Here is a 14,060-nt window from a genome sequence, read left to right on the forward strand (position 1 = left end):
TATTTCACCAGAAATAGTGGTGAAAAGATAGGTCTCAGGGAAGTTTCTGGAAAGAGAGGGCAAAAACAAAAGGAGTGCTTAAGAAAATGGTAGAATTTATCGTCTCGGGGGCAAAGGGAAAGTGAAGAAGGCAGAGGAGTAGAGGAACAACAGAATAGAGAGTCTGACGGAGGTTTAAGCACAGGATTGATAATGTACACTGGGTTTATTATGAAGTTGTTTGCGCTCACTTTTTCTAACGCCATCCATCTTCATGAACTCTTCAGTGAAGTATGCTTCCCAAGGACTTTTGTGAGCGTGGCTCTGTGTGTCATGTATGCATGTATCCATCCAGGGAAAGGAGCTGAGTCCCACATCTGAGTTGATGCAGACTGAAAAGGAGCACTTAACAAGGCTGACCTTCAGATGGTCAGCCTCTGGGCACCCATGTGGACTTTCAGAGGATGGGTAATGCTGGTCCAAGCCTACTGTAAGCAGATTTTTTAGGGCAGCATACATCAGTCATCATTCTGGGTTGCACTGAAGTAACAGCTGAGAAGGCAGACCGTGACTCTAGACTGTCTCTGGTTAGAGCTGTGAAATGGAATTTTCCACTTACATTTAGTTTTGTATATTTCCACTGGTAGTCTCACATCCAGCTGTCAGGAAGACCACGGAAGGCGCTCTCCTTTCTTCTTTTTCTTCTTCCCTTTGGCATTATGCAGGTCTTTATAGCTGCAAAGGACTCCAGGGAAGTGCTAAACTCTGTGTAACTTGCTGATGGGTTTCACGTAGCACCATGATTCTTTGTTCAGTGTTGGTTGTGAAACTCGTGATTCAATACCACATTTCCTAGTGTCAACTTGGCCGGTTTATGATACTGTGAACCAAGTATAGAAGGAAGATCCTTAGTTCAATTTATGTTGTCCATCAGTCAAGGGCCAGTGGGGTCTTCAGCACTGTGCTAGGTTTTAGAGGGGTGGGGAATGCACAAGACAGAAAACACAATCCCTGCCCACAGGGAAGCACATTTTTGGGGTGTGTCTCATCCCTTATCCTTCTGTCTCTCTCTGTGTTTTTCTTTCCTTGAATTTTCCCTCTTTTCCCTTTGTCTTTTCTCCTGTCTCTTGTCTTTTTCTCCTGTTTCTGTTTCCATAAGATCTGTCTTCACTAACATTTTCTACAACTAAGTATTTCTGCCTTTTCCCCTTCACTTCTATGCCTTTATCATTGTTCTTTTTTTTTTTTTTTTATCATCTGCTTATAGATTATCAAAGCAGGAAAACAAACAGGCAAACAACAAAACGCCCCTTCAAAGCCTGACTCCTGAACAGTCACCAGTGGGTTCAGCAGAATGTCCCTGTCCTCATCCTATATCGTGTGCCCAGGAATTATAACTCAAAGGTCCATTATCTGAGAGATCTTCCTAACAGTGGGTGTTCTGACCGACTAAGCAATATGAGCTTTTCCCATAACCATTCACAAGAGGCTAAATGAAAGGCAGAATGTCAATCCTAAATCAGAATTACCCTGGATTCTTAGCATTTTAAACCAGATTGCTAATACCCAGTGATTTTAATAGAGGATCTCTTTTGGGTGTGGACTATTTTTCCATTTGAAATGCTATTAAAAGGGGAAAATGAAAAGCTCATTCCTCTGAAAAAGAATTTTGGTGGGCAGATAGTATGATTCTGGAACAGATGGTTTAAATATTATTTATGTGTTATTTGAAGTCGCAACATGGGCTTGTGCATCTTTCTGCAACATTAAATAGCTATTCAACTTGCTATTTGTATCAAGATTAGAGCAATTTAATTGGAAAAAGAGAAAACCTAGGGTGAGTTGTTATCCCTGGGAAAAGAGAAGGCTGCCACTATTTGTGCTGTGTCTGTGCAGCTGATGGGAAAGGGAATAATCAGAGCCTTTTCTCCGCCGGGGCAGGCAGCCTGAAGGGGCAACCCAGGCTAGAAAACCACTCTCCCCGAAAATGTGGCTATTGACCTGTTCAAATGATCTCTTTCATTTGTTGCTTCAGATATAATTATTGACTCTAGTAAGGACCACACTTGTTTACCATGTCCCATAGCCAACAACCTTCTCACTTTAAGGGTGGGACAGGGAGGTAATTAAATGGAAAATCAATGATAATACAAAACATCATATAATAAAGATAAAACTCATTCTACTTTCTAATCATTATTTTAAGAGAAAGTACATGAATACATTTACCTGCGAAAGCATGAGGAAAAGTCCTGCTGTGTTGAATCACTTCTTGACACATTTTAGCCAACAATAAAGTCGGATACCTAATGTGAAATTCATATGGGAAAAAGGGGATGGCTCAAAGATGTACAAGTCAGGATAGGTTAGGTTATGCTGTAGTAACAAACAATCCCTAAGTCTCAGTAGTTTAACATACAAAAGCTTGTTTCTTCCTTATGCAAATATGACCAGTGGGTCTTTTAGCTCTCCAGGAAGCTCCTTTTCAAGGGATCTAGATTGCTTGCATCTGTTGCTTTGCCATTTGGAACATGTCTTTGTTACTAAAGCATGGGAAGAACTTTGCATACTGGCTTTAAATGCTTCATCCTAGAAGTGACATACGTTATTTCTCCTTGCAATTTCTTGGCCATAATTAGTCACAGTGCCCCTCCTAAATGAAACTGATCTGAGAAATGGAGAGAGGGAAAACATAGCTCGTGAATGCTAAATGTTTCTGCCACAAAGCATAAATGGGACCAATGTTATGTTATAAGGGTCTCATTTTGCTAAGGACCAATATTTATATGGTAGGAGTGTTTCAGAGAAGCTCACAGAGGGCTAGACTGTTCGGAGGGGCAATGGTCAGGGACCTCTCAAAGCAGAAGAGCTGGAGTCAGCTCCAGTCTTGCTCAGACTGCTGGGATTAAGTATATAGGATTGTGGGAGATCTCCAGAGAGGTCTCAGGCAGAGGGTCTGGTTGTCCTAATAGGGGACCATGCTATACAGGGAGGGACATGACCTGGAGGGGTCTGGTGTCCGCCACTTCAAGTCTTTAGTTTTGGGAGGGCCCTTTCTGAGGCTGCCTAATGCCCTGTAGACACCAACCATTCCTGCGTAGTCCTCCCAGATGCTGAACTATCTGAAGGTAGGGACTAGATCTTAACTAGTTGTGACTGCAGCAGTGTGTAACATGATGACTTACCCAGACAATACTAACAGGTTACTAGCTGAATAAACCGGCCAGCCAGTGTAGGTCAATAAATATTGCTTCTGTGGTATAAACTAGTGCTTCTCCAACTTTGTGGTGCTTACAAATGGCCTGGAGATCTGGTAAAAATGCAGATTCTGATTCGGTAATTCTGGGGTGGGGCTCTGCATATCTACCAAGATTTCACACTCCACATGAGGGTATTAACTGAGGATTCCAACTGGGTGTGTTAATCCACTGAGGCTCAGTTGTCTGATTAAAGGTTTTACTTGGAAGCCTCACTTTGGGAGGCAATAATCTCAATCTGGTTATTCCTATTGCCCAGGCGGCCTGATAGGAATCACGCCTGGGCCTTAAGAGACAAGAAGCCTCCTGGGGCTGAGCTCTTTGTGAATATATGAATTCTCAATACACCTGGTTTTGTTTTCCCCTCTTAAGGAATCTGACAGGCAGTTAATAGCCCATGAAAAAGCCGTATCCAAACTGTACTTTGAAGGCATCAGAAAGTCCTGCTTTTGAATGATTTCCTTCCCATTGCAACTCCCAAATCCGGTCCAGCAAGAGGCCTGACGTTGAGTGGCTCCTCAAGCATTCAGATGTGTCTGAGCAAACACAAGAGGCAATCAAATTACCCGAACACCGGCCACTTCAGAGTGCTCACTTGAGATGACAGTTTCAGCTTCAAAAGAGGTATGCAAACCGGAATAATGAAATGTTCCATTTTATTAAGTTCCTGGCCAGAGGGAGGGATTGTATTAGAAGAGAGAAAAGGTGGAGAGTTTTAAGTTTGATTTCTGTGACGCTGATAAGCAGTAATTTTTGCAGAGGGGGGAAAAAGGAATCCACTGCAATAAAACTATTTTCATAATACCATGGGAATGAGTTATTGCTCTGAGGAAGGCATGGCTCCTAATGGCCGCCCGAGCTTCCATCTCCATCTTTCATGGGTCAGTCCGACGTTTTTATGGTGCTGACACAAGAGAGAGCATTTATGTTGCTTCCATTCTCCATCTGTCAACAGTTAGGAGAGAGCGCCACTACCTTAGGTTCACTTTTGATCCGATTCCTGTGTCAGCTCCGCACGGGACTGCTGGGTACGCGTGGGAGCTGGGTGGCTCCAGAGGCCAGTTGCACCACGTTTTCAGACCATTAATGGTTAGAAGGACCGAGAGTAAATCGTTTTTGCATGAATCAGAGGAAAGTGCCATTTCCTCTCCTTTATGGTTCATCAGAACCTTGGTCACACTGCATTGGCTTTGCTTTCCCTGGGCCTCCCAGAACTTGGTCCAAGTTCCATTTCCAGAAAGTAGGACTCTGTCTCTCACTGGACCTGGAATATGACTGGTCCTGGAACAGAAACCCAGAGAGCTGGTTAAATGCACGAATGAGGAAAAAACACTTATTTTATGTGTGTGCCTACCAATGGTGTCCGTGTGACTTGCACTGTAATACACTTACTTTTCCTATCACTTCAACCCTCGCAAAGTCTTTTGGAACCAAGAAAACTGTAGAGATGAAAAATCTTGGTATGCGGATGACTTGATGTAAGTGAATGGAAGAACTTTGACTCTTCCCATCCTCCTGATGAGTTCTATTGATTTTTGTTACAATCGGTCTTGGTGAACAATTATCAATGAGAAAATATAATTTCTTAAAGATAATTTCTGTTCTACATAGAATCACTTACAAAGAGGCCATATAAATAGCCCTAGGTCAGAGGTGGGTGAATTAACTCAAGGCCAAGTATAGGTGAAAACTTTGTGAGGGATGTTTCTAGGAGGGCAGGGGTTTAATGGGGCATTCAAGGGGGAGTTTTAGTTTGTTTGGTTGTATTCTAGTTTCTTAATTCCTGTTATTGTGTTTTATCTTTTTCCTCTTAAAAAGGCCAGATGAGACAGATCCAAGAGAACTTTGAGCTTTGTTAATTATCGTGGGTGTCTTCTGGGCTCAGAGTCCTGGATGGCTTAGCTGGGAGCTTCATCTATTATGGAAGGAAGCTTGGAAGGAGTGAGCTGGACTCTTTTTGTTTAACAGAGTAGTGGTGATGGATATAATTTATTTATCACTTTTATGTACCCTTGTCTGCTTTACTTACACTATTTCTAATCGCGACAACAATCTTGCAAAAGAGGTGTCTTATTCTTGTTTTTCAGATGGAGGCACTGAGGCTCAGAGAGGTTACATAACTTGCTCAGGATTTATGGCTGGTAGGTAATAACTGGGACTCTAACCCCATCCTGTGACCCTTCCCCCAAACTTATGATATTTCTACTGTGTTATATGATAAATCACCTTAGTTTGCGAGGAATCAGCATCTAAACTTCTGCTTGCAAGGGGAAAAGATTTTCTGAAAGAAATAGTAGCAACTCAAGAACGTGTTAAGAATACATGTCTCAGCATTTACTTGTCAGCATTTATTAGGCACCTATATTGTGTAGGTTCTGCTCCCGATTGTGTCAGAGGCATGAGGAACGGGTGAGGACTGGTTACCATTGTTTCTGGGACCCATGAACCCAGAAGTGACTTCTCCTTCCTATTAATATCTTGATACTTAACTATCTGAGCCACCCCATTAGCACGCGCTAACGGGTTTTGTTAGTCACCTAAGCTTTGAGATCAGAGATGGCGTTTTCTTTATATTTTCCTGGGGTGAGATTCCTGGCATTGTACATGGCAGGTACTTGATGTATGTTTGATTGATCGACTGACTGTCACAGCATCTGCTTAGATCTGCTTATACTTTAAAAGGCAGCGTATTTTGAGAATGAGACAGGATAGATAGCTGCAAATGCATGCACTGAAACTTTGCAGAAAGCACCATCTGAGACAGCTGCAAAAAACAGTCCACAAGCCAGTGGAGAAAATTCCAGCATAAGAGAAAGGAGTCTGGGTACAAATGCAAACTGCACCTACAATGGATTGAAGCCTGATCGTGGAGCACAGCCCTATCTCTGACAGTGCCTGAGTGCCTCTCGGAGCTTCTTTCTCCTAAGGATCTCATTCGGCTTTAGTTTAGGATGGTAATAACTTAAACTCCAACACTGGGATGGCCATTGATCAATGAAATGAGCTGGCAGTTTCCAGACAGATTGGTGAAATGAAATACCTCAAATTGACCAGCCCGAGAACATTTTTCACAGCCTATCTATCCCTTCTGAGCTATTCAGAGAGCAAAGTAAAAGAAATTAGAACTTTGAAATTGCTGCTTGTCCAGTGGCAACCTCTCTGGGACACTGAACAAGTTGCAATTTATCTAGTTTTCCCACTCAGAGAATTGGCAACAGCAGTTGCACCAACCACACTTAATGAGTATAGATGTGTTAGATGCTGTTCTAAGTCTCTTGATCTCATTTAATTTTCACAACAAATGGGCAAGGCAGCAATGGTTATCCTTATTTTACATATGAGGAAACGAGGGCTCAGAGAGGGAAGTAAGTTACTGAAAGTCACACAGCTTAGGAGGTGGCAAAAGAAGGACTGGAACCCTAGGTCTATTAGATCCAAAGCCAGTGCTCTTAAACGTTACGTAAATTGCCTTTTCCCTTTTCCAACATCTCTTCTTTTTTTTTTTTTTGGAGGAAGATTAGCCCTCAGCTAACTACTGCCAGTCCTCCTCTTTTTGCTGAGGAAGCCTGGCTCCGAGCCAACATCCGTGCCCATCTTCCTCTAGCTTATACGTGGGACGCCTACCACAGCATGGCTGCCAAGCAGTGCCATGTCCGCACCCAGGATCCGAACCAGCGAACCCCGGGCCGCCGAGAAGGGGAATGTGCGAACTTAACCGCTGCGCCACCGGGTCGGCCCCTCCAACATCTCTTCTTAAAGAGAAATGCTCCTTTTCAAAGAGGAATTTGAAGACAATGGGTTAGTTCCTGATCAATTAAGTGGTGAGTCCTTGTGATTTGGGAGATAGGAAATATAAAAATAACTTTTTTGCTATTTCTTAGTTTGGTAGCAATTTCAAATAAACTAACAGTTGGAAGTGTTTTGTAGAATTCCGTTCCTCTCTGAGGTCTGTTGTAGCAATGCCACTGGTAGGATTTAAATTCCTTCCAGAGGCTGGGCTGCCAAGGTTACCAGTCTGGATGGCCAGGAGAAGGGCAATAAAACAAGGAAGTCTGAAGGAGGAATGATGAGAATGGGAGGAGACAAAGACGAGTTCAATTCAACATATGTCAGTCGCTTGAAGAACATCCAGGTGTAGATGTTGAGCTGGAAGATGGAAGAACATGACTGATGCTTTGAAGTGAAGTTGGGATGTGGCTAAATAAATATAAGGCTAGTTAAATGTGTCAGAATAGGTGAGCTCACTAAAGGCCCCAGTGTGGAGAGGGAAGGAGGAGATCAAGACAAGAATCTTGGGAGGAAAAGGAATGACCAAGGGAAAGTGAAGGTGCTCACAGCTGGGAGAGGAGGAGTTACGCAGGATAATTGTTAAAAGGGTCTACTGCGTCCTTAGATGGTTAGAGCAGTGCCTCCCACAGGTGGACACGCGCACATGCTCGTGCGAACTCCGTCTCCCTCCTAGGTGTATGGGCCCCAGGAATGGGTATGCACGGGTACATACCCTTCTACATAGGAGAATATTCATGGTAGTGTTATTCTGAATAGCCACATGTGCATCAGTTGTAGAATAGATAATAAATTGTAGCATATTCTTACAATTATAGTAGTACATAGAAATTAAAAAATGAACTGCCATGCACTCAACAACACAGATTAATCTCACAGACATAATGTCGAGTAAAAGATTTTTAAAAAAGAAGTGTTCATAGAGATAGTAAAAATTGAAGAGGATTGATTGAATTTCCTCTGTGAAAGAGAAATCTGGGATTCTGATCCTCCTGTATAGAGTATCTATACCAAGTCCATCCTCCCAGCTGCTGCTTTGGAGAAGGGTTTTTTTTTTTTTTTTTAAAGCCCTAATAGGGTGTAGAATTGGCTTCTTTCATTTAATTTGCAGTTCCTCTTACTCTTCAACACAGTGGCGTGAGCACAAGTGTTGATGTTGCAGAAATGTAGACAGGTCCAGCGTGACCCTGGCTCTCTGGACTAGGCCTTCATGACTAGCATGTGCTCACCGATGCCTAGGCAGCCTTCTTGGTCACCTATTGAGATTTTGTGCTCCGTCTCTTTATTTCTTACTTCGACTTTCACGTTTAGCCCAAATCATTCTTTGTTGAAGACTCCAAATGAAATACCGAAATAACAGTTTCCCCATTAGAGGGTTTTTTGTTGTTGCTGAGTGTGAATTTCATGAATATGTTTGCCTTATAGGCCCCAAGGAGTAATGAGTACTAATTTAGGAATCCTTTTTGATGCGGTTTGTGTGTGAGTCATGTCTTTTAGAAATTAGCGTAAACATCTTTCTCTCTTCTCCTCACACCCTCGCTTTCTCTCTCTTTTTCAAAGTCAGACGTCAGTGCTGCAGTCCTTTTCCTTTTGATTCTCACAAGGCAAAGACTCCACAGGGTTAATTAATGCCATCTATCATGTGACAAAGACTGAGCCCGCTGAGAGCATTAATTAAGTACACAGGAGGAACAAACCAGCCGTTTGAGAAGGGAGAAAAGAGAAGGCGCATCCTTCAGCTGGGGACGGAGGCAGTCGAGAGTCAGGGAATCTGTGAGGCAGAAGAAAGATTTTGAACATCTTCAAAGAGGAGCTGGTGGTGAAGTCTGGAGGCTGGGATGGATGAACTGTGCAGGATGGAGTTAGTAATCAGAGGCTGAAGTGAAGATCTAAGCATGGCGATGGCAGTCTATGAAAGAGTTGGAGAAGGGGCCAGAGCCCCCATCGGGTAGGCATGAAAGTTGAGGCAGCGTCCACCTGCCATCAAGACTTTGAAATAAAAGCCAAATTTCCCTCCACAAGTAAAAGCAGCTGAGTATTTTCAATCATCCACACATTTTGTGTTGGGGTGGGAGTGGGTAAAGCATGAGAGATTGAATTGTTTATTCTTCAATCTTTCATTGTAATTCAGTGGAATTAATTCAGTGGAAACATAGTCTTTAATAAACGATTACTATTTCACTTTTTATTGTGGAGATTTAAAAACATGTACAAAAGTGAAGAGAATATTATGATCCTCAAGGTGCCTATTACTCATTACCCAGTGCTAATAATTATCAATAGTTTGTCATTCTTGATACATACTCATTTTTGGAAGATGAGTTCAGGGGAATTTTAATTATTTTTTTGTATTAAAGAAGAGCTTGTGTTTACCTCTTAATCTCATTTGCTCTTTTAAATCAAAATAGCCACCAAATATCCAACATAGAGACATTGTAGGACTGTTTTTCTTTTTTGGTAAGTACTAGTTGGCACAATTACGGGAGCAGGCAGAACGACCTGCTGAGGTTGGCATTTGTTGGCCCCTATTATGGACAAGACCTCAGCATCAGATGGTGGCCAGGCAGGATGGTACAGGATCCTGGTAGGTTTTGGTGCCTCAAGTCCCCTCCTGGACCTGCTGGATCCTTCTTCAGGCATCCTGGAGCTCAGAATCTCATTTCCTGTTTTATTAACGAAGTACCTTCAGAAAATGTTTTGCTGGACTTATTCACAATGAGAATGGATGGCTGATAATATTTCATTGCTGTTTCCTAGGGAGATCTTCATTTTAACTGAGAATAAGAAACTGGGTGAAATAAATCTATAATTGTGAAATCGTAGGTGTCAGGCAGCAGGTTAGGGAATTATTTCTTTGGGGTGCAGGGCCCGGACCCTCGAAATCATTTGGTGTAGGCTGCCACCTATTTCTACACACAAAGAGGCCCCAGAGTCTTGGTGATGTCCTGGACCCAGGTGGGCCAGCTCACTTTCAAAGCTCCCTGGGCAGAGCTCCCTCCTCTGAGGGCTGGTCAGCCTGTGCTGTGTCTTCAGGAGCCCTTTCCATGGGCAAGGTCAAGAGCTCTTGGCTGTGGTGACTACTGGGGTGTGATAGAGGAATGTGCAGCTGTTCACTTTATTTCTCTCCTCCTGTTCTTTTCCTTGCAAGGGTTGTCCACCCTCTACTGCCTTCTGAAATGATTATTAATGGAATCCTCTTCACTTTTTCTGAACTCTTGGTTTTTCCTCTTAGTTCCAGATTATTTTAATTCTGCAGGCTCTTTTTCATGTCCTTTGCCTGCTGGCCCCTGATTTACAGTCCGGCCTTTCTCCTCCTCATGTCCTTCTTGTCTATTCCTATCATATTCTCTTTCTTACTCTCTCTCTTCTTTGAACTTGCACAGACTGGAGCAAATGAAAATATACTTTTCAAATTTTATTGGCCCAATTATTCTATTTTAAATGAAGCCACTGCAGCCATCACACTGATCTCTGAAGCTCAGGAAATCTGAGGACAAAAGAAAAATACTAGCTCCTCTCTTGCCTTCCTGGCCACTTACTTTGATATGATTTCATCTCAAAGAATATTATGGATTTAAACATGTCATAATTCACATTAAAATTTTTTCCCAATGAGAAAAAGGTAATTACTAATATTTTTGAATGAATTAGTTCATCTTGTTTAGCATCTTCTGGGTGCACAGCATTATGCTGATCAGCTACACCTTTTGACTGGTATCTTTTCCAAAAGGCTGGTGTTCTATAATTCAACTGTAAAATAAGAAAAAGAAGAATGAAAGTATTATGCAAGTATTAAGCCATGAAATTGTCATATGCTTTATTTTTAATGGCTTAGCTTGATTTTTGTCTTCTTCATAAAGATTTTTGCAGTCATCATTGCCGGAGGATCCATCCTTGAAATCGTCTATCCCTTTATCCATGTATCCATCCATCATCCATTCACCCATCCATCCATATATTTATGCTTCCTTTCTTCCTTCTTTCTTTCTTTTCTCCCTCCCTCCCTCCCTTCCTTCCTTCCTTCCTTTCTTCCTTCCTCCCTCCCTCCCTTCCTTCCATTCACTCACCCACCGTCTCACCCATCCATTCACCTACCCACCCACCTAGTGCTTATTCTTTATAAGCTACTGTGAAAAGGTTGGTCATACAAAGAACAGCATAATCTCTGCCCTTAAAGGGTACACAATTTGGAGGGGAGAGAACCTATAATAATAATAGCAGCTAATTTTTATTGAGCTTTAACTACATGTCAGGCATTACAATAAGCATTTAAAAAACATTTTCTCATTTTATCCTCAGAGAAACTCCTGAAGTACCATTTTACAGAGGAGGAAAATGATTGCTGGGCTAGAAATATTGGACTTGAGGGCCTATTTGGCTTTAGGAAGTGCTTATCTAAAGTCCGTCAACCTTAAATGCTCAGCCTCATGAAACTCCAAGTGTTTATGTATCTAATTCCTACAAACTTTCATTCTTGAAGAAGAGAACTGCTAAAATATAGGAGAGGTCTTGGGGGCCACACTGGATGTCCAGACACAGACTGCCCTCCTGTGGGGACATCTTCTGCAAAGAAGGATTAAGTGGGGACCCTGCTGCTCGTAGTCACACAGTGGATGAGCTCAAGAATGGAGGGAAACCTGACTCCTCGAGCCAGAGTGGGGAAGAAGGCTCTCCTCTGTCAATCTCTCATTGTTCTGAACTCTGTTATATTTTAATAATGTGAGCATATTTTTACACCCCAGTTTGAAGATTTCCTTGATTTATTATCTCTGAGAGGCAGTGATGAAAGTTATAAAGTAGTAGCAACTTTGGAAACACAGAGAAGTTAAGTAACTTGTCCAAGTTTGTAGGGCTAGGAAGAGCCAGAGTGGTACCGGAACCCAGTATCAAGATACCTGTCTCTTGCACTTAATTTGTTCTGCTTACTTGGTGCTCACTGGATATGAGCTTGCAGTACAAAGAGCAAATGCTTGGCACCAAACCAGTCTGGGCATGAACGTGCCCTCTGGCACTTGCTAATATCATCTGGGGCACATTAAGCTTCCACAGCCTCAGTATCCTCATTTGCAGAAGTAGGATAGACAGGTTGCTGTGAGGATTAAATGAGATATTGGCCACAGAGCACCAGTGTGGTACCTGGCACACAGGAGACCCTCCATAAATGTCTGTCCTCTAAATTCTGGTCTCTGCCCTCTACTGGATTTTGGTTCCCCAAGGGCATATGTCTGCTCATTGTGGGAACTCAGGAACTATCTGATGAATGAATAGGGCTTTGCAGAACCTTGTGGGACCAACCTTTGTCAGCTCTTAGATCACCAATTAACTCTCCACTTTCTCCTTAATTTCAGGAGTCATATAGACAGATTATAGAACATCGGCACCCCAAACTGCCTTATCATCATCGTCATCCTCATCCTCATCATCATCATTACTACCATCATCATCATCATCTTCAAGCCTTCAACAAAACCGATTCCCCGGTCACAGTCTTCAGGGGGTGGAACTTGATAATCTCTCCTCTTTCCCAGGGGATTCAGGATGTGCTCTGCCCTTTTGGGGAGCTACTAACCCCAGAGTGTTCCATTTTCCGCAATAGCCAAGCGCCCTGTATAGGGTTGCCAGATAAAATACAGGATGCCTAGTTAAGTTTGAATCTTAAATAAGCAACAGATACTATTTTAGGATAAGTTTGTCTCAAATATCATACAGAACATACTTGTGCTAAAAAATTATTCATTGTTTATCTGAAATACAAATTTAAGTGGGTGTCCTGTATTTTTATTTGCTAGATCTGGCAACCCCAGTCCCACAACAACGCAGGCATGTGAGGAAAAGAGGCCAACATTTCATGTACTTTCTATTGCCCTCTGAGATGCACATAGCGCTCTTTTGGAATATTCTCCTCAAAAACGTGTTGTTAACTGGGGTTGGCTGAGGCTCCTGAGATTTAATTTCTCCCACCACAGACATTATTTTGTGTAATCCACAAATGAAGGTAGATTTCAGTGTTGTGGTAGAAAAGATTTTTCTTTGAGAATTTCTGGCCCTTTAAGTTCCAGTTGGCCACCCTTTTGTCATCATACAGGGAACAACCTGAGGCAAAATAATGCTGCTCACAACTCATCTCGACTACTCACGACTCCTCTCCACGACTCACCAGCAGCCCTGTTTCCCTAAGTTTGTGTCACTGTGAATCCTCAGCCCTCTCTCCTCTTATTTCTTTTTATGATCTGCAAAAGACTGAGAAGATGAAAAAATGTTCTGAGCTTAATCAAAAGCCTATCTAATAATAATAAGTCCTGCAGCGGGCTTGTAAAGAATGCAGATCAGACCCACTTAGCCATAATGGTTCTACAAAGTAATGAAGACTCAAGTGGTCCTTATTAGGTATCAAGCTGTGAATCAGAACTCATCTAACATCCTGATTGCTAAAGGAAATTGGTAATTGATGTGACAGAATGGCCATTATTACTATTATTATTACTTATTATTTTTTTTTAAATCCAGACATAGCGGCTAGGAGCCTGCCCCCAGCCTCCTTGGGGTATACCAGGTGTGCAGGGTGAGTGTTGCCCTTCCATTAAATCTTCAAATGGGAGCTCTAATAAATTTTGCATTGAAATAAGTAATGACCACATTTAACGACCAGTTTGAGTGTTAACAGCTTGTGAGCCAACAAACTGGTCATTAACAGGTGCTAACTTCTGCTTTCGGGTTTAAACAATCCATTCTCATCTCTCTCCTGTTTGTGTTGGGGGTTCATGCAAATTCCTGGCTGGTTTTTCATATCTCATGAGATAGGTGGCTCTTATTAATCAGTTAGATACCTCTCTGCTAATAGCTCCTCTTTCCTAGGATTGTTTCTTCTGTAGTCCATGGATGAATGAATTTTTTTGAATCCATTTTTTCTCCTGAAGGATGAACATACCCTGGCGTAGGTTGGTCCAGGAATAAATTAGGTGAAAAGTCCTGAAGAAAAATCTACCCTTGAAACATGCAATCTCCTACTCTGGAGAAGGAATGCAAATAGGTTGAAAA

The 14,060-nt window shown here is 42.2% G+C and overlaps 1 long non-coding RNA gene across 1 annotated transcript; it reads left to right on the forward strand.

Moving 5' to 3' along the window:
• Positions 1 to 3,620: 3,620 nt before the first annotated feature.
• LOC139045510 (uncharacterized) lies at positions 3,621 to 7,166 on the forward strand. Its single transcript, XR_011503966.1, has 3 exons — positions 3,621 to 3,860; positions 5,324 to 5,377; positions 6,749 to 7,166. It is a non-coding gene; the product is annotated as an uncharacterized lncRNA (long non-coding RNA).
• Positions 7,167 to 14,060: the final 6,894 nt, after the last annotated feature.

This window comes from Equus asinus, chromosome 6 (genome assembly GCF_041296235.1).
Source record: "Equus asinus isolate D_3611 breed Donkey chromosome 6, EquAss-T2T_v2, whole genome shotgun sequence".
Lineage (NCBI taxonomy): Eukaryota > Metazoa > Chordata > Mammalia > Perissodactyla > Equidae > Equus > Equus asinus.